At 48.7% G+C, this 22,844-nt stretch overlaps 1 pseudogene; it reads left to right on the top strand.

Moving 5' to 3' along the window:
- The window catches only part of LOC124018069, a 118,053-nt pseudogene that overhangs the window by 72,319 nt on the left and 22,890 nt on the right, over positions 1-22,844 (top strand).

Below are 22,844 nucleotides of genomic sequence, written 5' to 3'. Positions count from 1 at the left end.
GTGTGTGTGTGTGTGTGATTCGGTGTGTGTGTGTGTGTGTGTGATTCGGTGTGTGTGTGTGTTTGTGATTCGGTGTGTGTGTTTGTGATTCGGTGTGTGTGTGTTTGTGATTCGGTGTGTGTGTGTTTGTGATTTGTTGTGTGTGTGTTTGTGATTTGTTGTGTGTGTGTGTGTGATTCGGTGTGTGTGTGTGTGTGTGATTCGGTGTGTGTGTGTGTGTGATTCGGTGTGTGTGTGATTCTGTGTGTGTGTGTGATTCGGTGTGTGTGTGATTCGGTGTGTGTGTGTGTGATTCTGTGTGTGTGTGTGTGTGTGTGTGTGTGTGTGTGTGTGTGTGTGTGTGTGTGTGTGTGTGAGATTCGGTGTGTGTATGAGTGAGTGATTCGGTGTGTGTGTGTGTGTGATTCGGTGTGTGTGTGTTTATGATTCGGTGTGTTTGTGATTTGTTGTGTGTGTGTTTATGATTCGGTGTGTGTGTGTGTGATTCGGTGTGTGTGTGTGTGATTCGGTGTGTGTGTGTGTGTGTGATTCGGTGTGTGTGTGTGTGTGTGATTCGGTGTGTGTGTGTGTGTGTGATTCGGGGTGTGTGTGTGATTCGGTGTGTGTGTGTGTGTGTGATTCGGTTTGTGTGTGTGTGATTCGGTGTGTGTGTGTGATTCGGTGTGTGTGTGTGTGTGTGATTCGGTGTGTGTGTGTGTGTGTGATTTGGTGTGTGTGTGTGTGTGTGTGTGTGTGTGTGTGTGTGATTCGGTGTGTGTGTGTGATTCGGTGTGTGTGTGTGATTCGGTGTGTGTGTGTGATTCGGTGTGTGTGTGTGATTCGGTGTGTGTGTGTGATTCGGTGTGTTTGTGTGTGTGTGATTCGGTGTGTGTGTGTTTGTGATTCGGTGTGTGTGTGTTTGTGATTCGGTGTGTGTGTGTTTGTGATTTGTTGTGTGTGTGTGTGTGATTTGTTGTGTGTGTGTGTGATTCGGTGTGTGTGATTCGGTGTGTGTGTGTGTGATTCGGTGTGTGTGTGATTCGGTGTGTGTGTGTGTGATTCGGTGTGTGTGTGTGTGATTCGGTGTGTGTGTGTGTGTGATTCGGTGTGTGTGTGTGTGTGATTCGGTGTGTGTGTGTGTGTGATTCGGTGTGTGTGAGTGTGTGATTCGGTGTGTGTGATTCGGTGTGTGTGTGTGATTCGATGTGTGTGTGATTCGGTGTGTGTGTGTGTGTGATTCGGTGTGTGTGTGTGTGTGTGATTCGGTGTGTGTGTGCGTGATTCGGTGTGTGTGTGTGTGATTCGGTGTGTGTGTGTGTGATTCGGTGTGTGTGTGTGTGTGATTCGGTGTGTGTGTGTGTGATTCGGTGTGTGTGTGTGTGATTCGGTGTGTGTGTGTGTGATTCGGTGTGTGTGTGTGTGATTCGGTGTGTGTGTGTGTGATTCGGTGTGTGTGTGTGAGTGATTCGGTGTGTGTGTGTGTGTGATTCGGTGTGTGTGATTCGGTGTGTGTGAGTGTGTGATTCGGTGTGTGTGTGATTCGGTGTGTGTGTGTGATTCGATGTGTGTGTGTGATTCGGTGTGTGTGTGTGATTCGGTGTGTGTGTGTGATTCGGTGTGTTTGTGTGTGTGTGATTCGGTGTGTTTGTGTGTGTGTGATTCGGTGTGTGTGTGTTTGTGATTCGGTGTGTGTGTGTTTGTGATTTGTTGTGTGTGTGTGTGTGATTTGTTGTGTGTGTGTGTGTGATTCGGTGTGTGTGATTCGGTGTGTGTGATTCGGTGTGTGTGTGTGTGTGATTCGGTGTGTGTGTGATTCGGTGTGTGTGTGTGTGATTCGGTGTGTGTGTGTGTGTGTGATTCGGTGTGTGTGTGTGTGTGATTCGGTGTGTGTGTGTGTGTGATTCGGTGTGTGTGATTCGGTGTGTGTGAGTGTGTGATTCGGTGTGTGTGTGATTCGGTGTGTGTGTGATTCGATGTGTGTGTGATTCGGTGTGTGTGTGTGTGTGATTCGGTGTGTGTGTGTGTGTGATTCGGTGTGTGTGTGTGTGTGTGTGATTCGGTGTGTGTGTGCGTGATTCGGTGTGTGTGTGTGTGTGATTCGGTGTGTGTGTGTGTGTGATTCGGTGTGTGTGTGTGTGTGTGTGTGATTCGGTGTGTGTGTGTGTTTGTGATTCGGTGTGTGTGGTGTGTGTGATTCGGTGTGTGTGGTGTGTGTGATTCGGTGTGTGTGTGTGTGATTCGGTGTGTGTGTGTGTGATTCGGTGTGTGTGTGTGAGTGATTCGGTGTGTGTGTGTGAGTGATTCGGTGTGTGTGTGTTTGTGATTCGGTGTGTGTGTGTTTGTGATTCGGTGTGTGTGATTCGGTGTGTGTGTGTGTGTGATTCGGTGTGTGTGTGTGTGTGATTCGGTGTGTGTGTGTGTGATTCGGTGTGTGTGTGTGTGATTCGGTGTGTGTGTGTGTGATTCGGTGTGTGTGTGTGTGTGTGTGTGTGTGTGTGTGATTCGGTGTGTGATTCGGTGTGTGTGTTGTGTGTGTGATTCGTGTGTGTGTGTGTGTGATTCGGTGTGTGTGTGTGTGTGTGTGTGATTCGGTGTGTGTGTGTGTGTGTGTGTGTGTGTGTGTGTGATTCGGTGTGTGTGTGTGTGATTCGGTGTGTGTGTGTGTGTGATTGTGTGTGTGTGTGTGTGTGTGTGATTCGGTGTGTGTGTGTGTGATTCGGTGTGTGTGTGTGTGTGTGTGTGATTCGGTGTGTGTGTGTGTGTGATTCGGTGTGTGTGTGTGTGTGTGATTCGGTGTGTGTGTGTGAGTGATTCGGTGTGTGTGTGTGTGTGATTCGGTGTGTGTGTGTGTGATTCGGTGTGTGTGTGTGTGATTCGGTGTGTGTGTGTGTGTGATTCGGTGTGTGTGTGTGTGATTCGGTGTGTGTGTGTGTGATTCGGTGTGTGTGTGTGTGATTCGGTGTGTGTGTGTGATTCGGTGTGTGTGTGTGTGATTCGGTGTGTGTGTGTGTGATTCGGTGTGTGTGTGTGTGTGATTCGGTGTGTGTGTGTGATTCGGTGTGTGTGTGTGTGTGTGTGATTCGGTGTGTGTGTGTGTGTGTGTGTGTGTGTGATTCGGTGTGTGTGTGTGTGTGTGATTCGGTGTGTGTGTGTGATTCGGTGTGTGTGTGTGATTCGGTGTGTGTGTGTGTGTGATTCGGTGTGTGTGTGTGATTCGTGTGTGTGTGTGTGATTCGGTGTGTGTGTGTGATTCGGTGTGTGTGTGTGTGTGTGATTCGGTGTGTGTGTGTGTGTGTGATTCTGTGTGGGTGTGTGTGTGTGTGTGATTCTGTGTGTGTGTGTGTGTGTGTGTGATTCGGTGTGTGTGTGTGTGTGTGATTCGGTGTGTGTGTGTGATTCGGTGTGTGTGTGTGATTCGGTGTGTGTGTGAGTGATTCGGTGTGTGTGTGTGTGTGATTCGGTGTGTGTGTGTGTGATTCGGTGTGTGTGTGTGTGATTCGGTGTGTGTGTGTGTGTGATTCGGTGTGTGTGTGTGTGTGTGTGTGTTTGTGATTCGGTGTGTGTGTGTGTGATTCGGTGTGTGTGTGTGTGTGATTCGGTGTGTGTGTGTGTGTGTGTTTGTGATTCGGTGTGTGTGCGTTTGTGATTCGGTGTGTGTGTTTATGATTTGTTGTGTGTGTGTTTATGATTCGGTGTGTTTGTGATTTGTTGTGTGTGTGTTTATGATTCGGTGTGTGTGTGTGTGATTCGGTGTGTGTGTGTGTGATTCGGTGTGTGTGTGTGATTCGGTGTGTGTGTGTGTGTGTGTGATTCGGTGTGTGTGTGTGATTCGGTGTGTGTGTGTGTGTGTGTGTGATTCGGTGTGTGTGTGTGATTCGGTGTGTGTGTGTGATTCGGTGTGTGTGTGTGTGTGATTCGGTGTGTGTGTGTGATTCGGTGTGTGTGTGTGTGATTCGGTGTGTGTGTGTGTGTGATTCGGTGTGTGTGTGTGTGATTCGGTGTGTGTGTGTGTGTGATTCGGTGTGTGTGTGTTTGTGATTCGGTGTGTGTGTGTTTGTGATTCGGTGTGTGTGTGTTTGTGATTCGGTGTGTGTGTGTTTGTGATTTGTTGTGTGTGTGTTTGTGATTTGTTGTGTGTGTGTGTGTGATTCGGTGTGTGTGTGTGTGTGTGATTCGGTGTGTGTGTGTGTGTGTGTGAGTGAGTGATTCGGTGTGTGTGTGTGTGTGAGTGATTCGGTGTGTGTGTGATTCGGTGTGTGTGTGTGTGTGTGAGATTCGGTGTGTGATTCGGTGTGTGTGATTCGGTGTGTGATTCGGTGTGTGTGTGTGATTCGGTGTGTGTGATTCGGTGTGTGTGTGTGTGATTCGGTGTGTGTGTGATTCGGTGTGTGTGTGTGTGATTCGGTGTGTGTGTGTGTGATTCGGTGTGTGTGTGTGTGATTCGGTGTGTGTGTGTGTGTGTGTGTGATTCGGTGTGTGTGTGTGTTTTTGTGATTCGGTGTGTGTGTTTGTGATTCGGTGTGTGTGTGTTTGTGATTCGGTGTGTGTGTGTTTGTGATTTGTTGTGTGTGTGTTTGTGATTTGTTGTGTGTGTGTGTGATTCGGTGTGTGTGTGTGTGTGTGATTCGGTGTGTGTGTGTGTGATTCGGTGTGTGTGTGATTCTGTGTGTGTGTGTGATTCGGTGTGTGTGTGATTCGGTGTGTGTGTGTGTGATTCTGTGTGTGTGTGTGTGTGTGTGTGTGTGTGTGTGTGTGTGTGTGTGTGTGTGTGTGTGTGAGATTCGGTGTGTGTATGAGTGAGTGATTCGGTGTGTGTGTGTGTGTGATTCGGTGTGTGTGTGTTTATGATTCGGTGTGTTTGTGATTTGTTGTGTGTGTGTTTATGATTCGGTGTGTGTGTGTGTGATTCGGTGTGTGTGTGATTCGGTGTGTGTGTGTGTGTGATTCGGTGTGTGTGTGTGTGTGTGATTCGGTGTGTGTGTGTGTGTGTGATTCGGGGTGTGTGTGTGATTCGGTGTGTGTGTGTGTGTGTGATTCGGTTTGTGTGTGTGTGATTCGGTGTGTGTGTGTGATTCGCTGTGTGTGTGTGTGTGATTCGGTGTGTGTGTGTGTGTGTGATTCGTGTGTGTGTGTGTGTGTGTGTGTGTGTGTGTGTGTGTGTGTGTGTGTGTGTTGTGTGTGTGTGTGTGTGTGTGTGTGTGTGATTCGGTGTGTGTGTGTGATTCGGTGTGTGTGTGTGATTCGGTGTGTGTGTGTGATTCGGTGTGTTTGTGTGTGTGTGATTCGGTGTGTGTGTGTTTGTGATTCGGTGTGTTTGTGTGTGTGTGATTCGGTGTGTGTGTGTGTGTGTGATTCGGTGTGTGTGTGCGTGATTCGGTGTGTGTGTGTGTGTGTGTGATTCGGTGTGTGTGTGTGTGTGATTCGGTGTGTGTGTGTGTGTGTGTGTGATTCGGTGTGTGTGTGTGTTTGTGATTCGGTGTGTGTGGTGTGTGTGATTCGGTGTGTGTGGTGTGTGTGATTCGGTGTGTGTGTGTGTGATTCGGTGTGTGTGTGTGTGATTCGGTGTGTGTGTGTGTGATTCGGTGTGTGTGTGTGAGTGATTCGGTGTGTGTGTGTGAGTGATTCGGTGTGTGTGTGTTTGTGATTCGGTGTGTGTGATTCGGTGTGTGTGTGTGTGATTCGGTGTGTGTGTGTGTGATTCGTGTGTGTGTGTGATTCGGTGTGTGTGTGTGTGTTCGGTGTGTGTGTGTGTGTGTGTGTGTGTGTGTGTGTGTGTGTGTGATTCGGTGTGTGTGATTCGGTGTGTGTGTGTGTGTGTGTGATTCGGTGTGTGTGTGTGTGTGTGTGTGTGTGTGATTCGGTGTGTGTGTGTGTGTGTGTGATTCGGTGTGTGTGTGTGTGTGTGATTCGGTGTGTGTGTGTGTGTGATTCGGTGTGTGTGTGTGTGATTCGGTGTGTGTGTGTGTGATTCGGTGTGTGTGTGATTCGGTGTGTGTGTGTGTGATTCGGTGTGTGTGTGTGTGTGTGTGTGTGTGTGATTCGGTGTGTGTGTGTGTTTGTGATTCGGTGTGTGTGGTGTGTGTGATTCGGTGTGTGTGTGTGTGTGATTCGGTGTGTGTGTGTGTGTGTGATTCGGTGTGTGTGTGTGATGGTGTGTGTGTGTGAGTGATTCGGTGTGTGTGTGTGAGTGATTCGGTGTGTGTGTGTTTGTGATTTGTTGTGTGTGTGTGTGTGATTCGGTGTGTGTGTGTGTGTGATTCGGTGTGTGTGTGTGTGATTCGGTGTGTGTGTGTGTGTGATTCGGTGTGTGTGTGTGTGATTCGGTGTGTGTGTGTGTGATTCGGTGTGTGTGTGTGTGTGATTCGGTGTGTGTGTGTGTGATTCGGTGTGTGTGTGTGTGTGATTCGGTGTGTGTGTGTTCGTGTGTGATTCGTGTGTGTGTGTGATTCGGTGTGTGTGTGTGTGTGTGTGATTCGGTGTGTGTGTGTGTGTGTGTGTGTGTGTGTGTGATTCGGTGTGTGTGTGTGTGTGTGTGATTCGGTGTGTGTGTGTGATTCGGTGTGTGTGTGTGATTCGGTGTGTGTGTGTGTGTGATTCGGTGTGTGTGTGTGTGTGTGATTCGGTGTGTGTGTGTGTGTGTGATTCGGTGTGTGTGTGTGTGTGTGTGATTCTGTGTGGGTGTGTGTGTGTGTGTGATTCTGTGTGTGTGTGTGTGTGTGTGTGATTCGGTGTGTGTGTGATTCGGTGTGTGTGTGTGTGTGTGTGATTCGGTGTGTGTGTGTGTGTGTGTGTGTGTGTGTGTGTGTGTGTGTGTGTGTGTGTGATTCGGTGTGTGTGTGTGTGTGTGTGATTCGGTGTGTGTGTGATTCGGTGTGTGTGTGTGATTCGGTGTGTGTGTGTGTGATTCGGTGTGTGTGTGTGTGTGTGTGATTCGGTGTGTGTGTGTGTGTGTGATTCGGTGTGTGTGTGTGTGTGATTCTGTGTGGGTGTGTGTGTGTGTGATTCTGTGTGTGTGATTCTGTGTGTGTGTGTGATTCGGTGTGTGTGTGTGTGTGATTCGGTGTGTGTGTGTGATTCGGTGTGTGTGTGTGATTCGGTGTGTGTGTGAGTGATTCGGTGTGTGTGTGTGTGTGATTCGGTGTGTGTGTGTGATTCGGTGTGTGTGTGTGTGATTCGGTGTGTGTGTGTGTGTGATTCGGTGTGTTGGTGTGTTTGTGATTCGGTGTGTGTGTGTGTGATTCGGTGTGTGTGTGTGTGTGATTCGGTGTGTGTGTGTGATTCGGTGTGTGTGTGTTTGTGATTCGGTGTGTGTGCGTTTGTGATTCGGTGTGTGATGATTTGTTGTGTGTGTGTTTATGATTCGGTGTGTTTGTGATTTGTTGTGTGTGTGTTTGTGATTTGTTGTGTGTGTGTGTGTGATTCGGTGTGTGTGTGTGATTCGGTGTGTGTGTGTGTGTGATTCGGTGTGTGTGTGTGTGTGTGTGATTCGGTGTGTGTGTGTGTGTGTGTGAGTGAGTGATTCGGTGTGTGTGTGTGTGTGAGTGATTCGGTGTGTGTGTGATTCGGTGTGTGTGTGTGTGTGTGTGTGATTCGGTGTGTGATTCGGTGTGTGTGATTCGGTGTGTGATTCGGTGTGTGTGATTCGGTGGTGTGATTCGGTGTGTGTGTGTGTGATTCGGTGTGTGTGTGATTCGGTGTGTGTGTGTGTGTGATTCGGTGTGTGTGTGTGTGATTCGGTGTGTGTGTGTGTGTGATTCGGTGTGTGTGTGTGTGTGTGATTCGGTGTGTGTGTGTGTTTGTGATTCGGTGTGTGTGTGTTTGTGATTCGGTGTGTGTGTGTTTGTGATTCGGTGTGTGTGTGTTTGTGATTTGTTGTGTGTGTGTTTGTGATTTGTTGTGTGTGTGTGTGTGTGTGTGTGTGTGTGTGTGTGTGTGTGTGTGTGTGTGTGTGTGTGTGTGTGTGTGTGTGTGTGTGTGTGTGTGTGTGTGTGTGTGTGTGAGATTCGGTGTGTGTATGAGTGAGTGATTCGGTGTGTGTGTGTGTGTGATTCGGTGTGTGTGTGTTTATGATTCGGTGTGTTTGTGATTTGTTGTGTGTGTGTTTATGATTCGTGTGTGTGTGTGTGATTCGGTGTGTGTGTGTGATTCGGTGTGTGTGTGTGTGTGTGATTCGGTGTGTGTGTGTGTGTGATTCGGTGTGTGTGTGTGTGTGTGATTCGATGTGTGTGTGTGTGTGATTCGGTTTGTGTGTGTGTGATTCGGTTTGTGTGTGTGTGATTCGGTGTGTGTGTGTGATTCGGTGTGTGTGTGTGTGTGTGATTTGGTGTGTGTGTGTGTGTGTGTGTGTGTGTGTGTGTGTGTGTGTGTGTGTGATTCGGTGTGTGTGTGTGATTCGGTGTGTGTGTGTGATTCGGTGTGTGTGTGTGATTCGGTGTGTGTGTGTGTGTGTGATTCGGTGTGTGTGATTCGGTGTGTGTGTGTGTGTGTTTGTGTGTGTGTGATTCGGTGTGTGTGTTTGTGATTCGGTGTGTGTGTGTGTGATTCGGTGTGTGTGTGTGTGTGATTCGGTGTGTGTGTGTGATTCGGTGTGTGTGTGTGTGTGTGATTCGTGTGTGTGTGTGATTCGGTGTGTGTGTGTGTGTGTGATTCGGTGTGTGTGTGTGTGATTCGGTGTGTGTGTGTGTGTGATTCGTGTGTGTGTGTGTGATTCGGTGTGTGTGTGTGATTCGGTGTGTGTGTGTGAGTGATTCGGTGTGTGTGTGTGTGATTCGGTGTGTGTGTGTTTGTGATTCGGTGTGTGTGTTTGTGATTCGGTGTGTTCGGTGTGTGTGTGTGTGATTCGGTGTGTGTGTGTGTGATTCGGTGTGTGTGTGTGATTCGGTGTGTGTGTGTGTGATTCGGTGTGTGTGTGATTCGGTGTGTGTGTGTGTGTTCGATGTGTGATTCGGTGTGTGTGTGTGTGATTCGGTGTGTGTGTGTGATTCGGTGTGTGTGTGTGATTCGGTGTGTGTGTGATTCGGTGTGTTTGTGTGTGTGTGATTCGGTGTGTGTGTGTGTGATTCGGTGTGTTTGTGTGTGTGATTCGGTGTGTTTGTGTGTGTGTGATTCGGTGTGTGTGTGTGTGTGTGATTCGGTGTGTGTGTGTGTGTGTGATTCGGTGTGTGTGTGTGTGTGTGGTGTTCGTGTGTGTGTGTGTGTGATTCGGTGTGTGTGTGTGTGTGATTCGGTGTGTGTGTGTGTGTGATTCGGTGTGTGTGTGTGTGTGTGATTCGGTGTGTGTGTGTGTGATTCGGTGTGTGTGTGTGATTCGGTGTGTGTGTGTGAGTGATTCGGTGTGTGTGTGTGTGATTCGGTGTGTGTGTGTGATTCGGTGTGTGTGTTTGTGATTCGTGTGTGTGATTCGGTGTGTGTGTGATTCGGTGTGTGTGTGTGTGATTCGGTGTGTGTGTGTGTGATTCGGTGTGTGTGTGTGTGATTCGGTGTGTGTGTGTGTGATTCGGTGTGTGTGTGTTGTGTGTGTGTGTGTGTGTGATTCGGTGTGTGATTCGGTGTGTGTGTGTGTGTGTGTGTGATTCGGTGTGTGTGTGTGTGTGTGTGTGATTCGGTGTGTGTGTGTGTGTGTGTGTGTGTGATTCGGTGTGTGTGTGTGTGTTGATTCGGTGTGTGTGTGTGTGTGATTCGGTGTGTGTGTGATTCGGTGTGTGTGTGTGTGATGATTTCGGTGTGTGTGTGTGTGTGATTCGGTGTGTGTGTGTGTGTGTGTGATTCGGTGTGTGTGTGTGTTTGTGATTCGGTGTGTGTGGTGTGTGTGATTCGTGTGTGTGTGTGTGATTCGGTGTGTGTGTGTGTGTGTGATTCGGTGTGTGTGTGTGAGTGATGATGTGTGTGTGTGAGTGATTCGGTGTGTGTGTGTGAGTGATTCGGTGTGTGTGTGTTTGTGATTTGTTGTGTGTGTGTGTGATTCGGTGTGTGTGTGTGTGTGATTCGGTGTGTGTGTGTGTGATTCGGTGTGTGTGTGTGTGTGATTCGGTGTGTGTGTGTGTGATTCGGTGTGTGTGTGTGTGTGATTCGGTGTGTGTGTGATTCGGTGTGTGTGTGTGTGTGTGTGATTCGGTGTGTGTGTGTGTGTGTGTGTGTGTGATTCGGTGTGTGTGTGTGTGTGTGTGATTCGGTGTGTGTGTGTGATTCGGTGTGTGTGTGTGATTCGGTGTGTGTGTGTGTGTGATTCGTGTGTGTGTGTGTGATTCGGTGTGTGTGTGTGTGTGTGATTCGTGTGTGTGTGTGTGTGTGTGTGTGATTCTGTGTGTGTGTGTGTGTGTGTGATTCTGTGTGTGTGTGTGTGTGTGATTCGGTGTGTGTGTGTGTGTGTGATTCGGTGTGTGTGTGTGATTCGGTGTGTGTGTGATTGTGTGTGTGTGAGTGATTCGGTGTGTGTGTGTGTGATTCGGTGTGTTCGGTGTGTGTGTGTGTATGATTCGGTGTGTGTGTGTGTGATTCGGTGTGTGTGTGTGTGTGTGTGTGTTTGTGATTTGGTGTGTGTGTGTGTGATTCGGTGTGTGTGTGTGTGTGATTCGGTGTGTGTGTGTGTGTGTGATTCGGTGTGTGTGTTTGTGATTCGGTGTGTGTGTTTGTGATTCGGTGTGTGTGTGTTTATGATTTGTTGTGTGTGTGTTTATGATTCGGTGTGTTTGTGATTTGTTGTGTGTGTGTTTGTGATTTGTTGTGTGTGTGTGTGTGATTCGGTGTGTGTGTGATTCGGTGTGTGTGTGTGTGTGTGTGATTCGGTGTGTGTGTGTGTGTGATTGTGTGTGTGTGTGTGTGATTCGTGTGTGTGTGTGTGATTCGGTGTGTGTGTGTGTGTGTGATTCGGTGTGTGTTCGGTGTGTGATTCGGTGTGTGTGTGTGTGTTCGTGTGTGATTCGGTGTGTGTGATTCGTGTGTGTGATTCGTGTGTGTTCGGTGTGTGTGTGTGATTCGTGTGTGTGTGTGTGTGTTCGGTGTGTGTGTGTGTGTGTGTGATTCGGTGTGTGTGTGTGTGTGTGTGTGATTCGGTGTGTGTGTGTGTGATTCGGTGTGTGTGTGTGATTTGTTGTGTGTGTGTTTGTGATTCGGTGTGTGTGTGTGTGTGATTTGTTGTGTGTGTGTGTGTGATTTGTTGTGTGTGTGTGTGATCGGTGTGTGTGTGTGTGTGTGTGTGTGTGGTGTGTGTGTGTGTGTGTGTGTGATTCGGTGTGTGTGTGTGTGATGATTCGATTCGTGTGTTCGTGTGTGTGTGTGTGATTCGGTGTGTGTGTGTTCGGTGTGTGATTCGTGATTCGTGTGTGTGTGTGATTCGGTGTGTGTGTGTGTGTGTGTGTGATTCGGTGTGTGTGTGATTCGGTGTGTGTGTGTGTGATGGTTTGTGTGTGTGTGATTCGGTGTGTGTGTGTGATTCGGTGTGTGTGTGTGTGTGTGATTTGGTGTGTGTGTGTGTGTGATTCGGTGTGTGTGTGTGTGTGATTCGGTGTGTGTGTGTGATTCGGTGTGTGTGTGTGTGTGTGTGATTGTGTGTGTGTGTGTGTGTGTGTGTGATTCGTGTGTGTGTGTGTGTGTGTGATTCGGTGTGTGTGTGTGTGTGTGATGTGTGTGTGTGTGTGTGTGTGTGTGTGTGTGTGATTCGGTGTGTGTGTGTGTGTGTGATTCGGTGTGTGTGTGTGATTCGGTGTGTGTGTGTGTGTGTGATTCGGTGTGTGTGTGTGTGTGATTCGGTGTGTGTGTGTGTGGTGTGTGTGATGTGTGTGTGTGTGTGATTCGGTGTGTGTGTGTGTGTGATTCGGTGTGTGTGTGTTCGGTGTGTGTGTGTGTGTGTGTGTGTGTGTGTGTGATTCGGTGTGTGTGTGTGTGATTCGGTGTGTGTGTGTGTGATTCGGTGTGTGTGTTTGTGATTCGGTGTGGTGTGTGATTCGGTGTGTGTGTGTGTGATTCGGTGTGTGTGTGTGTGATTCGGTGTGTGTGTGTGATGTGTGTGTGATTGGTGTGTGTGTGTGTGTGTGATGTGTGTGTGATTCGGTGTGTGTGTGTGTGTGTGATCGGTGTGTGTGTGTGTGTGTGTGTGTGATTCGGTGTGTGTGTGTGTGTGTGTGATTCGGTGTGTGTGTGTGTGTGATTCGTGTGTGTGTGTGTGTGTGATTCGGTGTGTGTGTGTGTGTGTGATTCGTGTGTGTGTGTGTGATTCGGTGTGTGTGTGTGTGATTCGGTGTGTGTGTGTGTGTGATTCGGTGTGTGTGTGTGTGTGATGATTGTGTGTGTGTGTGTGTGATTCGGTGTGTGTGTGTTTGATTCGGTGTGTGTGTGTGTGATTCGGTGTGTGTGTGTGTGTGATTCGGTGTGTGTGTGTGTGTGATTCGTGTGTGTGTGTGTGATTCGGTGTGTGTGTGTGTGTGATTCGGTGTGTGTGTGTTTGTGATTCGGTGTGTGTGTGTTTGTGATTTGTTGTGTGTGTGTGTGTGATTCGTGTGTGTGTGTGTGTTCGGTGTGTGTGTGTGATTCGGTGTGTGTGTGTGTGATTCGGTGTGTGTGTGTGTGTGTCGGTGTGTGTGTGTGTGATTCGGTGTGTGTGTGTGTGTGATTGTGGTGTGTGTGTGTGTGTGTGATTCGGTGTGTGTGTGTGTGTGTGTGATTCGGTGTGTGTGTGTGTGTGTGTGTGTGTGATTCGTGTGTGTGTGTGTGTGTGTGATCGGTGTGTGTGTGATTCGGTGTGTGTGTGTGATTCGGTGTGTGTGTGTGTGTGATTCGGTGTGTGTGTGTGTGTGATGATGTGTGTGTGATGGTGTGTGTGTGTGTGTGTGATTCTGTGTGGGTGTGTGTGTGTGTGTGATTCTGTGTGTGTGTGTGTGTGTGTGTGATTCGGTGTGTGTGTGTGTGTGTGATTCGGTGTGTGTGTGTGATTCGGTGTGTGTGTGTGATTCGGTGTGTGTGTGAGTGATTCGGTGTGTGTGTGTGTGTGATTGTGTGTGTGTGATTCGTGTGTGTGTGTGTGATTCGGTGTGTGTGTGTGTGTGATCTCGTGTGTGTGTGTGTGTGTGTTTGTGATTCGGTGTGTGTGTGTGTGATTCGGTGTGTGTGTGTGTGTGATTCGGTGTGTGTGTGTGTGTGTGATTCGGTGTGTGTGTGTGTGATTCGGGGTGTGTGTGATTCGGTGTGTGTGTATGTGTGTGATTCGGTTTGTGTGTGTGTGATTCGGTGTGTGTGTGTGATCGGTGTGTGTGTGTGTGTGATTCGGTGTGTGTGTGTGTGTGATTTGGTGTGTGTGTGTGTGTGTGTGTGTGTGTGTGTGTGTGATTCGGTGTGTGTGTGATTCGGTGTGTGTGTGTGATTCGGTGTGTGTGTGTGATTCGGTGTGTGTGTGTGATTCGGTGTGTTTGTGTGTGTGATTCGGTGTGTGTGTGTGTGTGTGTGTGATTCGGTGTGTGTGTGTGTGTGATTCGGTGTGTGTGTGTGTGTGTGTGTGAGTGATTCGGTGTGTGTGTGTGTGAGTGATTCGGTGTGTGTGTGATTCGGTGTGTGTGTGTGTGTGTGTGTGATTCGGTGTGATTCGGTGTGTGTGATTCGGTGTGTGATTCGGTGTGTGTGTGTGTGTGTTCGGTGTGTGTGATTCGGTGTGTGTGTGTGTGATTCGGTGTGTGTGTGATTCGGTGTGTGTGTGTGTGATTCGGTGTGTGTGTGTGTGATTCGGTGTGTGTGTGTGTGTGTGATTCGGTGTGTGTGTGTGTGTGTGTGATTCGGTGTGTGTGTGTGTTTGTGATTCGGTGTGTGTGTTTGTGATTCGGTGTGTGTGTTTTGTGATTCGGTGTGTGTGTGTTTGTGATTTGTTGTGTGTGTGTTTGTGATTTGTTTTGTTGTGTGTGTGTGTGTGTGTGTGTGTGTGTGTGTGTGTGTGTGTGTGTGTGTGTGTGTGAGATTCGGTGTGTGTATGAGTGAGTGATTCGGTGTGTGTGTGTGTGTGATTCGGTGTGTGTGTGTTTATGATTCGGTGTGTTTGTGATTTGTTGTGTGTGTGTTTATGATTCGGTGTGTGTGTGTGTGATTCGGTGTGTGTGTGTGTGATTCGGTGTGTGTGTGTGATTCGGTGTGTGTGTGTGTGTGTGATTCGGTGTGTGTGTGTGTGTGTGATTCGGTGTGTGTGTGTGTGTGTGATTCGGGGTGTGTGTGTGTGTGTGATTCGGTTTGTGTGTGTGTGATTCGGTGTGTGTGTGTGATTCGGTGTGTGTGTGTGTGTGTGATTTGGTGTGTGTGTGTGTGTGTGTGTGTGTGTGTGTGTGTGTGTGTGTGTGTGTGTGTGTGTGTGTGTGTGTGTGTGTGTGTGATTCGGTGTGTGTGTGTGATTCGGTGTGTGTGTGATTCGGTGTGTGTGTGTGATTCGGTGTGTGTGTGTGTGTGTGATTCGGTGTGTGTGTGTGATTCGGTGTGTGTGTGTGATTCGGTGTGTTTGTGTGTGTGTGATTCGGTGTGTGTGTGTTTGTGATTCGGTGTGTTTGTGTGTGTGTGATTCGGTGTGTGTGTGTGTGTGTGATTCGGTGTGTGTGTGCGTGATTCGGTGTGTGTGTGCGTGATTCGGTGTGTGTGTGTGTGTGTGTGATTCGGTGTGTGTGTGTGTGTGATTCGGTGTGTGTGTGTGTGTGTGTGTGATTCGGTGTGTGTGTGTGTTTGTGATTCGGTGTGTGTGGTGTGTGTGATTCGGTGTGTGTGTGTGTGATTCGGTGTGTGTGTGTGTGATTCGGTGTGTGTGTGTGAGTGATTCGGTGTGTGTGTGTGAGTGATTCGGTGTGTGTGTGTTTGTGATTCGGTGTGTGTGTGTGTGATTCGGTGTGTGTGATTCGGTGTGTGTGTGTGATTCGGTGTGTGTGTGTGTGATTCGGTGTGTGTGTGTGTGATTCGGTGTGTGTGTGTGATTCGATTGTGTGTGTGTGTGTGTGTGTGTGTGTGTGTGTGTGATTCGGTGTGTGTGATTCGGTGTGTGTGTGTGTGTGTGTGATTCGGTGTGTGTGTGTGTGTGTGATTCGGTGTGTGTGTGTGTGTGTGTGTGATTCGGTGTGTGTGTGTGTGTGTGATTCGGTGTGTGTGTGTGTGTGTGATTCGGTGTGTGTGTGTGTGATTCGGTGTGTGTGTGTGTGATTCGGTGTGTGTGTGTGTGATTCGGTGTGTGTGTGTGTGTGATTCGGTGTGTGTGTGTGTGTGTGTGTGATTCGGTGTGTGTGTGTGTTTGTGATTCGGTGTGTGTGGTGTGTGTGATTCGGTGTGTGTGTGTGTGTGATTCGGTGTGTGTGTGTGTGTGTGTGATTCGGTGTGTGTGTGTGAGTGATTCGGTGTGTGTGTGTGAGTGATTCGGTGTGTGTGTGTTTGTGATTCGGTGTGTGTGTGTTTGTGATTTGTTGTGTGTGTGTGTGTGATTCGGTGTGTGTGTGTGTGTGATTCGGTGTGTGTGTGTGTGATTCGGTGTGTGTGTGTGTGATTCGGTGTGTGTGTGTGTGTGATTCGGTGTGTGTGTGTGTGATTCGGTGTGTGTGTGTGTGTGATTCGGTGTGTGTGTGTGTGTGATTCGGTGTGTGTGTGATTCGGTGTGTGTGTGTGTGTGTGATTCGTGTGTGTGTGTGTGTGTGTGTGTGTGTGTGTGTGTGTGTGTGTGTGTGATTCGGTGTGTGTGTGTGATTCGGTGTGTGTGTGTGATTCGGTGTGTGTGTGTGTGTGATTCGGTGTGTGTGTGTGTGTGTGATTCGGTGTGTGTGTGTGTGTGATTCGGTGTGTGTGTGTGTGTGTGTGATTCTGTGTGTGTGTGTGTGTGTGTGATTCTGTGTGTGTGTGTGTGTGTGTGTGATTCGGTGTGTGTGTGTGTGTGATTCGGTGTGTGTGTGTGATTCGGTGTGTGTGTGTGATTCGGTGTGTGTGTGTGAGTGATTCGGTGTGTGTGTGTGTGTGATTCGGTGTGTGTGTGTGTGATTCGGTGTGTGTGTGTGTGATTCGGTGTGTGTGTGTGTGATCTCGGTGTTGTGTGTGTGTGTGTGTGATTCGGTGTGTGTGTGTGTGATTCGGTGTGTGTGTGTGTGTGATTCGGTGTGTGTGTGTGTGTGTGATTCGGTGTGTGTGTGTGTGTGATTCGGTGTGTGTGTGATCTCGTGTGTGTGTGTGATTCGGTTTGTGTGTGTGTGATTCGGTGTGTGTGTGATTCGGTGTGTGTGTGTGTGTGTGATTCGGTGTGTGTGTGTGTGTGTGATTTGGTGTGTGTGTGTGTGTGTGTGTGTGTGTGTGTGTGTGTGATTCGGTGTGTGTGTGTGATTCGGTGTGTGTGTGATTCGGTGTGTGTGTGTGTGTGATTCGGTGTGTGTGTGTGATTCGGTGTGTGTGTGATTCGGTGTGTTTGTGTGTGTGTGATTCGGTGTGTTTGTGTGTGTGTGATTCGGTGTGTGTGTGTGTGTGTGATCGGTGTGTGTGTGTGTGTGTGATTCGGTGTGTGTGTGTGTGATTCGGGGGTGTGTGTGTGATTCGGTGTGTGTGTGTGTGTGATTCGGTTTGTGTGTGTGTGATTCGGTGTGTGTGTGTGATTCGGTGTGTGTGTGTGTGTGTGATTCGGTGTGTGTGTGTGTGATTTGGTGTGTGTGTGTGTGTGTGTGTGTGTGTGTGTGTGTGTGTGTGTGTGTGTTCGTGATTGGTGTGTGTGTGATTCGGTGTGTGTGTGTGATTCGGTGTGTGTGTGTGTGTGTGATTCGGTGTGTGTGTGTGATTCGGTGTGTGTGTGTGATTCGGTGTGTTTGTGTGTGTGTGATTCGGTGTGTGTGTGTGTGATTCGGTGTGTGTGTGTGTGTGTGATTCGGTGTGTGTGTGTGTGTGTGATTCGGTGTGTGTGTGTGTGTGTGATTCGGGGTGTGTGTGTGATTCGGTGTGTGTGTGTGTGTGTGATTCGGTTTGTGTGTGTGTGATTCGGTGTGTGTGTGTGATTCGGTGTGTGTGTGTGTGTGTGATTCGGTGTGTGTGTGTGTGTGTGTGATTTGGTGTGTGTGTGTGTGTGTGTGTGTGTGTGTGTGTGTGTGTGTGTGTGTGTGTGTGTGTGTGTGTGTGTGTGATTCGGTGTGTGTGTGTGATTCGGTGTGTGTGTGTGATTCGGTGTGTGTGTGTTTGTGATTCGGTGTGTGTGTGTTTGTGATTCGGTGTGTGTGTGTTTGTGATTTGTTGTGTGTGTGTGTGTGATTTGTTGTGTGTGTGTGTGTGATTCGGTGTGTGTGATTCGGTGTGTGTGTGTGTGTGATTCGGTGTGTGTGTGATTCGGTGTGTGTGTGTGTGATTCGGTGTGTGTGTGTGTGATTCGGTGTGTGTGTGTGTGTGATTCGGTGTGTGTGTGTGTGTGATTCGGTGTGTGTGTGTGTGTGATTCGGTGTGTGTGATTCGGTGTGTGTGAGTGTGTGATTCGGTGTGTGTGTGATTCGGTGTGTGTGTGATTCGATGTGTGTGTGATTCGGTGTGTGTGTGTGTGTGATTCGGTGTGTGTGTGTGTGTGTGATTCGGTGTGTGTGTGCGTGATTCGGTGTGTGTGTGTGTGATTCGGTGTGTGTGTGTGTGATTCGGTGTGTGTGTGTGTGTGATTCGGTGTGTGTGTGTGTGTGTGTGTGTGATTCGGTGTGTGTGTGTGTTTGTGATTCGGTGTGTGTGGTGTGTGATTCGGTGTGTGTGGTGTGTGTGATTCGGTGTGTGTGTGTGTGATTCGGTGTGTGTGTGTGATTCGGTGTGTGTGTGTGAGTGATTCGGTGTGTGTGTGTGAGTGATTCGGTGTGTGTGTGTTTGTGATTCGGTGTGTGTGTGTTTGTGATTCGGTGTGTGTGATTCGGTGTGTGTGTGTGTGTGATTCGGTGTGTGTGTGTGTGTGATTCGGTGTGTGTGTGTGTGATTCGGTGTGTGTGTGTGTGATTCGGTGTGTGTGTGTGTGTGTGTGTGATTCGGTGTGTGTGTGTGTGTGTGTGATTCGGTGTGTGTGTGTGTGTGTGTGATTCGGTGTGTGTGTGTGTGTGTGTGTGTGTGTGATTCGGTGTGTGTGTGTGTGTGTGTGTGATTCGGTGTGTGTGTGTGTGTGTGATTCAGTGTGTGTGTGATTCGGTGTGTGTGTGTGTGATTCGGTGTGTGTGTGTTTGTGATTTGTTGTGTGTGTGTTTGTGATTTGTTGTGTGTGTGTGTGTGATTCGGTGTGTGTGTGTGTGTGTGTGTGTGTGTGTGTGATTCGGTGTGTGTGTGTGTGTGATTCGGTGTGTGTGTGATTCTGTGTGTGTGTGTGATTCGGTGTGTGTGTGATTCGGTGTGTGTGTGTGTGATTCTGTGTGTGTGTGTGTGTGTGTGTGTGTGTGTGTGTGTGTGTGTGTGTGTGTGTGTGTGTGTGTGTGTGTGTGTGTGTGTGTGTGTGTGTGTGTATGATTCTGTGTGTGTGTGTTTATGATTCGGTGTGTGTGCAGGTATCTGAGCTGCGTACCGAGACAGCGGAGGGTCTGGCCAAACTGATGTATTCCGGCCGGATCTCCAGTGCCAAGCTCCTCTCCCGATTGGTGTTGCTATGGTACAACCCCGTCACTGAGGACGACACCAGACTGTGTGTGTGATTCTGTGTGTGTGTGTGTGTGTGTGTGTGTGTGTGTGTGTGTGTGTGTGTGTGTGTGTGTGTGTGTGTGTGTGTGTGTGTGTGTGTGTGTGTGTGTGTGTGTGTGTGTGAGATTCGGTGTGTGTATGAGTGAGTGATTCGGTGTGTGTGTGTGTGTGATTCGGTGTGTGTGTGTTTATGATTCGGTGTGTTTGTGATTTGTTGTGTGTGTGTTTATGATTCGGTGTGTGTGTGTGTGATTCGGTGTGTGTGTGTGTGATTCGGTGTGTGTGTGTGTGTGTGATTCGGTGTGTGTGTGTGTGTGTGTGATTCGGTGTGTGTGTGTGTGAGTGATTCGGGTGTGTGTGTGATTCGGTGTGTGTGTGTGTGTGTGATTCGGTTTGTGTGTGTGTGATTCGGTGTGTGTGTGATTCGGTGTGTGTGTGTGTGTGTGATTCGGTGTGTGTGTGTGATTTGGTGTGTGTGTGTGTGTGTGTGTGTGTGTGTGTGTGTGTGTGTGTGTGTGTGTGTGTGTGTGTGTGTGTGATTCGGTGTGTGTGTGTGATTCGGTGTGTGTGTGTGATTCGGTGTGTGTGTGTGTGTGTGATTCGGTGTGTGTGTGTGATTCGGTGTGTGTGTGTGATTCGGTGTGTTTGTGTGTGTGTGATTCGGTGTGTGTGTGTTTGTGATTCGGTGTGTGTGTGTTTGTGATTCGGTGTGTGTGTGTTTGTGATTTGTTGTGTGTGTGTGTGTGATTTGTTGTGTGTGTGTGTGTGATTCGGTGTGTGTGATTCGGTGTGTGTGTGTGTGATTCGGTGTGTGTGATTCGGTGTGTGTGTGTGTGATTCGGTGTGTGTGTGTGTGATTCGGTGTGTGTGTGTGTGTGATTCGGTGTGTGTGTGTGTGTGATTCGGTGTGTGTGTGTGTGTGATTCGGTGTGTGTGATTCGGTGTGTGTGAGTGTGTGATTCGGTGTGTGTGTGATTCGGTGTGTGTGTGATTCGATGTGTGTGTGATTCGGTGTGTGTGTGTGTGTGATTCGGTGTGTGTGTGTGTGTGATTCGGTGTGTGTGTGTGTGTGTGATTCGGTGTGTGTGTGCGTGATTCGGTGTGTGTGTGTGTGATTCGGTGTGTGTGTGTGTGATTCGGTGTGTATGTGTGTGTGATTCGGTGTGTGTGTGTGTGTGTGTGTGTGATTCGGTGTGTGTGTGTGTTTGTGATTCGGTGTGTGTGGTGTGTGTGATTCGGTGTGTGTGGTGTGTGTGATTCGGTGTGTGTGTGTGTGATTCGGTGTGTGTGTGTGTGATTCGGTGTGTGTGTGTGAGTGATTCGGTGTGTGTGTGTGAGTGATTCGGTGTGTGTGTGTTTGTGATTCGGTGTGTGTGTGTTTGTGATTCGGTGTGTGTGATTCGGTGTGTGTGTGTGTGTGATTCGGTGTGTGTGTGTGTGATTCGGTGTGTGTGTGTGTGATTCGGTGTGTGTGTGTGTGATTCGGTGTGTGTGTGTGTGTGTGTGTGATTCGGTGTGTGTGTGTGTGTGTGTGATTCGGTGTGTGTGTGTGTGTGTGTGATTCGGTGTGTGTGTGTGTGTGTGTGTGTGTGTGTGATTCGGTGTGTGTGTGTGTGTGTGTGTGTGATTCGGTGTGTGTGTGTGTGATTCGGTGTGTGTGATTCGGTGTGTGTGTGTGTGATTCGGTGTGTGTGTGTGTGTGATTCGGTGTGTGTGTGTGTGTGTGTGATTCGGTGTGTGTGTGTGTGTGATTCGGTGTGTGTGTGTGTTTGTGATTCGGTGTGTGTGGTGTGTGTGATTCGGTGTGTGTGTGTGTGTGATTCGGTGTGTGTGTGTGTGTGTGTGATTCGGTGTGTGTGTGTGAGTGATTCGGTGTGTGTGTGTGAGTGATTCGGTGTGTGTGTGTGAGTGATTCGGTGTGTGTGTGTTTGTGATTTGTTGTGTGTGTGTGTGTGATTCGGTGTGTGTGTGTGTGAGATTCGGTGTGTGTGTGTGTGATTCGGTGTGTGTGTGTGTGATTCGGTGTGTGTGTGTGTGTGATTCGGTGTGTGTGTGTGTGTGATTCGGTGTGTGTGTGTGTGTGATTCGGTGTGTGTGTGTGTGTGTGTGATTCGGTGTGTGTGTGTGTGTGTGTGTGTGTGATTCGGTGTGTGTGTGTGTGTGTGTGTGTGTGTGTGATTCGGTGTGTGTGTGTGATTCGGTGTGTGTGTGTGATTCGGTGTGTGTGTGTGTGTGATTCGGTGTGTGTGTGTGTGATTCGGTGTGTGTGTGTGTGTGTGATTCGGTGTGTGTGTGTGTGTGTGTGATTCTGTGTGTGTGTGTGTGATTCTGTGTGTGTGTGTGTGTGTGTGTGTGTGATTCGGTGTGTGTGTGTGTGTGTGATTCGGTGTGTGTGTGTGATTCGGTGTGTGTGTGAGTGATTCGGTGTGTGTGTGTGTGTGATTCGGTGTGTGTGTGTGTGATTCGGTGTGTGTGTGTGTGATTCGGTGTGTGTGTGTGTGATTCGGTGTGTGTGTGTGTGTGATTCGGTGTGTGTGTGTGTGTGTGTGTTTGTGATTCGGTGTGTGTGTGTGTGATTCGGTGTGTGTGTGTGTGTGATTCGGTGTGTGTGTGTGTGATTCGGTGTGTGTGTGTGTGTTTGTGATTCGGTGTGTGTGCGTTTGTGATTCGGTGTGTGTGTGTTTATGATTTGTTGTGTGTGTGTTTATGATTCGGTGTGTGTGTGTTTATGATTTGTTGTGTGTGTGTTTATGATTCTGTGTGTGTGTGTGTGTGTTTATGATTCTGTGTGTGTGTGTGTGTGTGTTTATGATTCTGTGTGTGTGTGTGTGTGTGTGTGATTCTGTGTGTGTTTATGATTCTGTGTGTGTGTGTTTATGATTCTGTGTGTGTGTGTTTATGATTCTGTGTGTGTGTGTTTATGATTCTGTGTGTGTGTGTTTATGATTCGGTGTGTGTGCAGGTATCTGAGCTGCGTACCGAGACAGCGGAGGGTCTGGCCAAACTGATGTATTCCGGCCGGATCTCCAGTGCCAAGCTCCTCTCCCGATTGGTGTTGCTATGGTACAACCCCGTCACTGAGGACGACACCAGACTACGCCACTGCCTCGGAGTGTTCTTCCAGCTGTACGCCCGGGAGAGCAGGTACGACACACCCCTAGATACCCTGACCCCTAGATATACTCTGACCCCTAGATACCCTGACCCCTAGATATACTCTGACCCCTAGATACTCTGGGGATATACTCTGCCCCCTAGATATACTCTGCCCCCTAGATATACTCTGACCCCTAGATATACTCTGACCCCTAGATATACTCTGACCCCTAGATATACTCTGACCCCTAGATACTCTGGGGATATACTCTGACCCCTAGATACTCTGACCCCTAGATACTCTGGGGATATACTCTGACCCCTAGATACTCTGACCCCTAGATACTCTGGGGATATACTCTGACCCCTAGATACTCTGGGGATATACTCTGACCCCTAGATACTCTGACCCCTAGATACTCTGGGGATATACTCTGACCCCTAGATACTCTGACCCCTAGATACTCTGACCCCTAGATACTCTGACCCCTAGATACTCTGACCCCTAGATACTCTGGGGATATACTCTGACCCTTAGATACTCTGGGGGTATACTCTGACCCTTAGATACTCTGGGGATATACTCTGACCCCTAGATACTCTGGGGAGATACTCTGACCCCTAGATACTCTGACCCCTAGATACTCTGGGGATATACTCTGACCCCTAGGGACTCTGACCTCTAGATACTCTGGGGATATACTCTGACCCCTAGATACCCTGGGGAGATACTCTGACCCCTAGATACCCTGGGGATATACTCTGACCCCTAGATACCCTGGGGATATACTCTGACCCCTAGATACTCTGACCCCTAGATACTCTGACCCCTAGATACTCTGACCCCTAGATACTCTGACCCCTAGATACTCTGACCCCTAGATACTCTGACCCCTAGATACTCTGACCCCTAGATACTCTGACCCTTAGATACTCTGGGGATATACTCTGGCCCCTAGATACTCTGGGGATATACTCTGACCCCTAGATACCCTGGGGATATACTCTGACCCCTAGATACCCTGGGGATATACTCTGACCCCTAGATACCCTGGGGATATACTCTGACCCCTAGATACTCTGACCCCTAGATACTCTGACCCCTAGATACTCTGACCCCTAGATACTCTGACCCCTAGATACTCTGACCCCTAGATACTCTGGGGATA

The sequence above is a fragment of the Oncorhynchus gorbuscha genome, unplaced genomic scaffold (genome assembly GCF_021184085.1).
Source record: "Oncorhynchus gorbuscha isolate QuinsamMale2020 ecotype Even-year unplaced genomic scaffold, OgorEven_v1.0 Un_scaffold_387, whole genome shotgun sequence".
NCBI lineage: Eukaryota > Metazoa > Chordata > Actinopteri > Salmoniformes > Salmonidae > Oncorhynchus > Oncorhynchus gorbuscha.
Note: the sequence above shows the minus strand (reverse complement) of the source record. Positions and strands in the feature narration are given on the sequence as shown.